Here is an 8,519-nt window from a genome sequence, read left to right as displayed (position 1 = left end):
CCTCCTGAGTGCTGGTATTAAAGGCGTGTGCCACCACGCCTGGCTGCCTTTTTAAATTTTTAAGTTAATATTTTATGTGGGTATGAGTGTAGGTCAGAGAATAACTTTCTGGAGTTGGTTTTCTTTACATGGAGAGAGAGTGTGTGTGTGTGTGTGTGTGTGTGTGTGTGTGTATGGAGCTCAGAGGACAACCTTCAGGACTTGGTCCCTCCACCTTGGGCTCTAAAGAGACCTGAACTCAGGTCCTCAGGCTTTGCACAGAAAATGCTTTTACCAGCTGATCTCTGGCAACCCTATAAAAGAGTTGTGGATGTCTGTGTGTGGACATGTAAATAGGTGTGCAGGTGCCTAAGAAAGCCAGTATCAGGGGCTGGTGAGGTGGCTCAGTGGGTAAGAGCACCCGACTGCTCTTCTGGAGATCCTGAGTTCAAATCCCAGCAACAACATGGTGGCTCACAACCATCTGTAATGAGATCTGACGCCTTCTTCTGGTGTATCTGAAGACAGCTACAGTGTACTTACTTATAATAATAAATAAATGTTTAAAAAAAAAAAGATTTTAAAATGTTCACCCAAGCTTGGCGATGGTGGCGCACACCTTTAATCCCAGCACTGGGGAGGCAGAGGCAGGTGGATTTCTGAGTTCAAGGCCAGCCTGGTCTACAGAGTGAGTTCCGGGACAGCCAGGGCTACACAGAGAAGCCCTGTCTCGAAAATCAAAAAAATAAAAATGTTCACCCAAGATAAAAAAAATTTCCGCAGGCCAAACAGTAGTGCACATGCCTTTAATCCCAGCACTCAGGAGGCAGAGGCAGTTGGATCTGTGAATTTGGGGGTAGTCTTGTCTATAGAGCAAGTTCCAGAAAAGCCAAAGTTCCAAAGAAACCCTGTCTCAGGAAAAAAAAATTACCCTAAACTCCTGAACTTTACCTTCTGTCCTAGGGTGTCTGTCCCAGCAAATTTCAATTCAACTTCAGACTCTGTTCCCTCAAAACCGCATCCTAGACTGCTCCACAGAGGCTAGCCCCCTGATCCAGCCTCAGGAAATGCTCCCACACTGCCTACACTTCCGTAGCCCCAGATAGTCCTGCAGAGCCTGGACATCAAAACAGCCCGCTCTTCCCGACCTTGACCAACATCCCAGCTTCCTTGGCTGCCTAACTATGACACTCCAATGTAGCAGAAATCACCAGAGAGAACAGTGTCCACTTACCAACACCCAGCAACCCAATAATACATCAAAAAGGAGGGAATGAAGGGCTCTCTAGCAGGCCCAAGCACTGCACACATCTTCCCACCCCACTTCCATCCCTTGCTAAGCCATCAGATTACATTCCGAAAGCTAGCCCTCTAGGTCTGTTCCCTCATTTGGCCGCTGACTCTTTCCTGAGACAATCACCAAGATCCAACAATCAAAATTCATCATTTGGCTAACATGTCCAATCAGTGTTCACCAACTCACCCTAGCACAGATTTACTTTTCCCCTTAAAAACCCACTCCTGCAAAAACTGTCTGCTGCTTGCTGTCTGTTCCCCCTCCTCTGCACCCCCTCTTATCCCTCTTGGATAATAAATGTTTGTGCTGATAACTTGTTATCTGGGGGTGTTCTACGCTGACCCCAAGATGGCGTCAAAGCCTTACAGATAAGGCTCAACAGAATCCAGTCTCCAGATAAAAATTTTAAAGAATATGCTGGGTATGGTGGCAGACACTTTAATCTCACCATTTAGGAGGAAAAGATAGGATGATCTCTCTCTCTCTCTCTCTCTCTCTCTCTCTCTCTCTCTCTCTCTCTCGCTCTCTCTTTTTTTTTTTTTTTTTTTTTTTCAAGACAGGGTTTCTCTGTATAGCCCTGGCTGTCCCTTTGCCTCCCAAATGCTGGGATTAAAGATGTGTGCCACCTGCCACCACTGCCCGGCCCAGGTGCATCTCTTGAGTTTGAGGCCAACTCAGTTTACAAAGTGAGTTCCAGAACAGTCAGGGCAACACAGAGAAACCCTGTCTTGCTTGAACCACACCTCCCCCCTCTCTGTGTGTGTGTGTGTGTGTCTGTCTGTTTGTCTCTGTCTCTCTGTCTCACACACACCATGGGCAGAAACACAAATACAGTGAATGGATTCTCAGAACCACAGCCCTGAGAGGAAATGGTGTCCCTCTATAGCAGTTGAGACTTAGCTAATCTTGTCACATGAGTCATTTGTGTGCACTAATAATTGAGTAGTGTGGGCAGCGGGGTATCTTGTTGCAGAGTAAATGTTACAGTTCCATTTGTTCCTTTCTGGCTGTCTGGGAGAAGCTAATGAGGAGTTAGGATGAACGTAGGCATCTGTTGGCATCAAGGCACTACAAGTCATCGTCAGGTCTGCTTGTGAGAGAGTGGGGAGGTTTGTTTTGTTCTGTTTGTGTGTGTCTTAAAATATTTACTTTTATTATTTTTAAATTTTTTTTTCAATACAGGGTTTCTCTGTAGCCCTGGCTTTCTTAGAACTCACTCTGTAGACCCACTCTGTCTCTGAGTTCAAGGCCTGCCTCTGCCTTCTGAGTGCTGAGATTAAAGGCATGTGCCATCATTGTTGGTGTTGAGGGGGTAAAGGTCAGAAGATACCTCAGCAGGCTCCCTTCTCTCCAGCATGTGTGCTCCTCAGGCTGCCAAGCTTGGCGGCAGACATCTAACCACCTCAATGGCTCTTGCCTCTTTATTTTTGGCTTTAGGTTTGGGCTTTATTTATTTTTTTCTGCATTTCCTCATGACTGTCAGCAAGGTAGAATCATTGTGGAACTATTCCAAGCTCGAGAGGTGTGTGGGTTGGTGCTGGTTAGCACTGTTGATCTGATCTTTAGAGATAGGAGAGAGTGATAACCATGGCCAGACTCTGACATCCTTTGCTTGGACTTTGAGAACTCCTCAGTGGTAGAAAACTGGGGTTTATGGCAATGGTTGCTTTCTCTGGGCTAATACCATCTTCCCATCTGTGTGCTAGCTTTAAGGCCTGGCAGTAGGCAGGAGGGTTTAGGTTTGACTATGGGATTGTAAAGAAAAAAAAAAAAAAAAAAAAAAGAGGCTCCTAGCTATTAATTTTGTCACCTGAGATGCAGTGGAAGGCCCTCCAAGGTTGAGTTTCAGCAGTAATCCTGTAATCATAAGCTTTTCTACCCAGCCTCTTTGTTCCCAGAAATAATGACTCTGAGACTTAATATTTCATGAATAAATGCTATAAGCTTTGGCTTGTTCCCCTAACTAGTTGATAACTTAATTACCCATTTATTCTTTTCTAAGTCCTGCCATCTGGTTGGTTACCTCTTCTCAGACTCTCCAGAGTTCAGGGTGAATCTCCCATGCCCAACTCTTTCCCAGAATCCTACCTCTCTCTGTTGAATGTCCCACCTTATAATCCTGCCTCAGTTCATTGGCCGTAGGCTTTTTATTGACAGGTGATCCTTCCATACACTGCACAAGAGATTCTCTCTACAAAGGACAATTAAGGTTTTTACTTGGGCTAGTTAATCTAATGATTGTCTTTGTAGGACTTTACAAGCATAGGTGACCCCCCAATTAAACCAGGTCAGGGTGAGAATCCTGGCTGGGGATTGGTAATTTTTTTTTTTTTTTTTTTTTTTTTTTTTTTCAAGACAGGGTTTCTCTGGGTAGCCCTGGTTGTCCTGGAACTCACTCTGTAGACCAGGCTGGCTTCAAACTCAGAAATCTGCCTGCCTCTGCCTCCCAAGTGCTGGGATTAAAGGCGTGCGCCACCACGCCGGGCTGGGATTGGTAATTTTGTAACATTGTTTTGGTTACATTTTCCTTGGGTGTTTAAGACCATATTAAGTGGCCACAAAATGAACACATTTTGTTCTTCTTGTGGCCAGTTGGGGTCCTCAGGCGCTACTTGTAGGAACTTGGGAAGAGCCTGTTGTCTCCTTTAGCTCTTTTCCTACCAGTTGTGGGGTCTGCTGAATCAGGTTAGGGTCTTGCTGGCTGAAGGGAGCAGGCCCAAGCCTGACAAACATGGCTCTGTCATGTCTTGCCCTTCCTTCCTTCCTTCCCTTTGCCTAGCTAAACTGTTAAGATTACATTCCTAAAGCCAGCCCCCAAGGTCCATTCCCTTATTTGGCCACTGACACATTCCTGACACAAATTGCCCAGGTCCAGTTACCAAAGCGTTAAGTCCAGTAGTGAGAACCCCGTGCTACCCATATCAACACTTCTGATCAAAGTTAACCAACTCACCCTAACCTGAGGTTCTCCCGTTCCCCTTCTAAACTGCCATTGCCTACTGGCCATGTCTGTCTCCTCTTCATCCAGAGGCAGTTCTTTGTCCCTGGTCCCTCTGGGTAAATAAATCTCCTTTGTGCTGAGAACTTGTTCTTGGGTGTCTCTGATTCTTGTCCTTTCACTGACCATATGGCTTCCCTTGAAGACAGTAGGACATTCCCTCTGTGGCGACCCTCCCCTCTGCAGAACATATGCTGGTTGGAGCCCCAACTCTGATGAGTCCATGACTTCTCTGATCAAACTGACAGGTAAGGGTGAGTTGAGTGCTTTCCTGGTGAACTGTCTTGTTTTATGTCAAACTTGCCCCAAATTAGTCATCAGAGAGGACGGAGCCTCAATTGAGAAAATGCCACTATAAGACCCAGCTGTTAGCCAGGTATGGTGGCACACGCCTTTAATCCCAGCACTTGAGAAGCAGAGGCAGGCGGATTTCTGAGTTCGAGGCCAGCCTGGTCTACAAAGTGAGTTCCAGGACAGCCAGGACTATACAGAGAAACCCTGTCCTAACCCTAACCCTAACCCTGTAGGACATTTTCTTAGTGATCAATGGGGAGGGCCTAGCCCATTGTGAGTAGAGCCATCCTTGGGATGGTGGTCCTGAATTCAATAAGAAAGCAGGCTGAGCAAGCCAGTAAGCAGCGCCCTCCAGCCGGGCGTGGTGGCACACACCTTTAATCCCAGCACTGGGGAGGCAGAGGCAGGCGGATTTCTGAGTTTGAAGCCAGCCTGGTCTACAAAGTGAGTTCCAGGACAGCCAGGGCTATACAGAGAAACCCTGTCTCGAAAAACCAAACAAAACAAAAAGCAGCACCCTCCATGGCCTCTGCATCAGCTCCGACCTCCAGGTTCCCGCCCTGTGTGAGTTCCTGTCCTGACTTCCTTCTGTGATATACTACAGTGTAGAAATGTAACCCAAATAAACCCTTTCCCCAACTTGCTTTTTGGTCATGGTACTTTGTCACATTAATAGAAACCCAAACTAAGACACCTAGCATACACAAAGCTGTGGGTCCCATCCCCCTCAGCACCACATAAAACCAGGTACGGCAGTGGCCTACACCTGTAATCTCAGTACTCAAGAGGTAGGGGTGGGAGGATTAGAAACTCGACGTCAGCTTGGGCTACCCGATGACAAGTGTCTGTGAGCTGCCTAACCTTTCCAGAGTTATCCATCATCTCCTGGTCCTCTAAGACCTAGTAGACCCAGGGCCAAAGTCCTGGCTGAGCCGAGGGAGAGACGGTGGGCTGCGGAGGTTAAAGCAACTTTGAGGAAACACAGCTCCAAGCCAGATAAAAATCACCAACTCATGCTGTTTGAATGAGAATGTCCCTATAAGCTCATGGATTTGAATGCTTAGTCACCAGGGAGTGGCAATGCTTGAAAAGGATTAAGAAGTGTGGCCTTGGGCTGGAGAGATGGCTCAGCGGGCATCTTCCAAAGGTGCAGAGTTCAAATCCCAGCAACCACATGGTGGCTCACAACCATCCTTAACAAGATCTGACTCCCTCTTCTGAAGTGTCTGAAGACAGCTACAGTGTACTTACATATAATAAATAAATACATTTAAAAAAATAAGAAGTGTGGCCTTGTTAGAGGAAGTATGACATTGAAGATGCACTTGGAAGGTACGAAAGTCCATGCCAAGCCTACACAGGAGGATGTAGCTCTTAGCTACTTATCCAGCACCAGACTCAAGGGCTGCCAAGCTCCCCTCCATGATATAACAGGCTAAACTTTTTTTTTTTTTTAAGATTTTATTTATTACATGTATGAATGTGAGTAGCCTGTAGCTGTCTTCAGACACACCAGAAGAGGGCATCAGATCCCATTACAGATGGTTGTGAGCCACCATGTGGTTGGTTGCTGGGATTTGAACTCAGGACCTCTGGAAGAGCAGTCAGGGCTCTTAACTGCTGAGCCATCTCTCTAGCCCTGGCTAAACTTTCTAAAAAAGTAAGCAAGCTTTCTGTTAAATGCTTTCTTTTATAGTAGCTACCTTGGTCATTATGTCTCTTCACAGCAAGGGGACACTGACTAAGATGCACATCTCTCTTCTAACCAACCCTACTTCCCCTGCTAAGCAGAAAAACACAAGACTCAAAATCTATTCTGCATCAAAAAGTAATGTTAAGTTTTGCTTCCCTTTCTCTACTGCCCCAGGCCTGGCAGGATCTCGACTTCCTGAGCACAATTTTTTCTTTTACCCAGGGTCTCCACATTCCCACATGTGAGCAAGTAGAAACAGAAGAGGATGGGTGATCTGCTTGCCAGGACTACCATCACTGCAAAGTGAGGAACTTCCTTAGTTGAAGCACTCTCATCACACCAAAACTTGTTCAGCACCTCAGTAAAGCAAAAGGCTCCTGCTAAATAGACAGGCTGAGCTCCAGAGGTGTACACATTTCTAACTTTTTCTTCCTCGACCCACCACATCATGAGACCTTCACATAGACATTATTATATGGTGCACAGAACATCTTCAGGCCAGTTTTGTCACAGATCGACCGAGGAGCCACCGGGTGCTGTGCCTTAACCATACAAACAGGGTGGGGCTCCATCTGTTGTCAATTTTGTGCCTCAAGTGCCACCTGGTGGTGATAAACTGTAAGGGGCCGTGTCTCATGAACAAGGCTTGAGCTGAGTACCTAACACTTCCTGGCACGGGGTCTGATGTAGTAAGTAGGCTTGGTGAAGCGTTCTTCTGTGCTCATTTTTAAAAGCTACTGTCAGTCGGTTAGTGCTCCTGCCCTGGATGACTCTATATAGGTTTATTATAATCAAGAACCAGTCTGCCATGGCCTGGAGAGATGGCTCAGTGGTTAAAAGCACTGACTGCTCTTCCAGAGATCCTGAGTTCAATTCCCAGCAACCGCATGGTGGATCACAACCATCTGCAATGGGGATTGATACCCTCTTCTGGTGTATCTGAAGAGAGCAATGGTGTACTTATATACATAAAATAAATAAATCATTTAAAGAAGAAGAAGAATCAGCCTGCCTGGTTGAATATTGGCCCCATTCCTTATTAATCGCAGAAACCTAGCAGAATATACTTGTATGTTTTGTTATCAATGTCTTAATTTTACACACACACACACACACACACACACACACACACGCCTGGTACCCTGAGGAGGCCGGAAGAAGGCGTCATTCCCCTGGAACTGGAGTTAAAGTTATGAGCATCTGCTCCAGACTCGGTCTTCTTTATGTGGTCTAGAATTTCTTGTACCCCAAGGCGCCTTGGAACCTGCTATGTCTCTGAGGTTGTTTTGAATTCCTGATCATCTGGCTTCTGTCTTTCAAGTGCAGGAATTACAGGTGTGAACCACCACGCTCAACCATGTTTTTAAAAGTAAGTGTGCATGCCTGTGTGTGCTTGTCCACGAGCGTGCATGTGCATAGCTAGAATAACAGGTGATTGTGAGCTGCTGACTTGGGTGTGCTAGGAACCAAACTCGGGTCCTCTGCATGGACAGTGTTACTGACTACTCTGGGGGAGACACACGTTCTAAAGTTCCAAAGATAAACCGAGGTACAAGTCCACCAAAGTTCACCCAGGAACAAGTGGACTCTTAGGGTCACTTACAGAGCAGCGAGTGAGAGTGACAAACAGTAGCACAGGTGGCCTGAAAGCAGCCACACTGGAGGGTCTGCACCCAGGAGGGATGATGGCTTCTCCAGATGCAGAGAAAAGCCCCCCCCCCCCAGAACCGTGAGCCCATGACAATTAGGACAGGATTGCATGCAGCTGGTTGGCAGGACTGGCTGGATACTCAGGTGAGGGTCCCATGATTTTCCTGCCTTCTAAGAGGGATGGAAATGGTCAGGAGGCTCAGCTGTGATGAGCTTCTGTGAGCAGGCCCAGAACTGGATAGCAGCTTAGCTCAGAGCACAGTCCTACACAAAACCTCTGCCCCTTCTTCTGGCTCTTACCTTCTTTTCACCCTTCTTCCACAAGGCTCCCTGACCACTCTTTAAGTCCAGTGAGGTACCAAACCCTTGTGCTTTTTCTTCATTCCTCTGTCTCCAGAAGGTGTCACTGGAAAGTCTCAGGGGTGTGCTACGGCAAACACAGTCAAACAGGAATGAAAGTATGAAAAATGGAAACATAGCCGGGTGTGGTGGCGCATGCCTTTAATCCTAGCACTTGGGAGGCAGAGGCAGGTGGATTTCTGAGTTCGAGGACAGCCTGGTCTACAGAGTGAGTTCCAGGACAGCCGGGGCTACACAAAGAAACTCTG

The sequence above is a fragment of the Mus pahari genome, chromosome 9, assembly GCF_900095145.1.
Source record: "Mus pahari chromosome 9, PAHARI_EIJ_v1.1, whole genome shotgun sequence".
Classification (NCBI taxonomy): domain Eukaryota; kingdom Metazoa; phylum Chordata; class Mammalia; order Rodentia; family Muridae; genus Mus; species Mus pahari.
The sequence above is the reverse complement of the archived record's forward strand: the minus strand, read 5'-3'. Positions refer to the sequence as shown.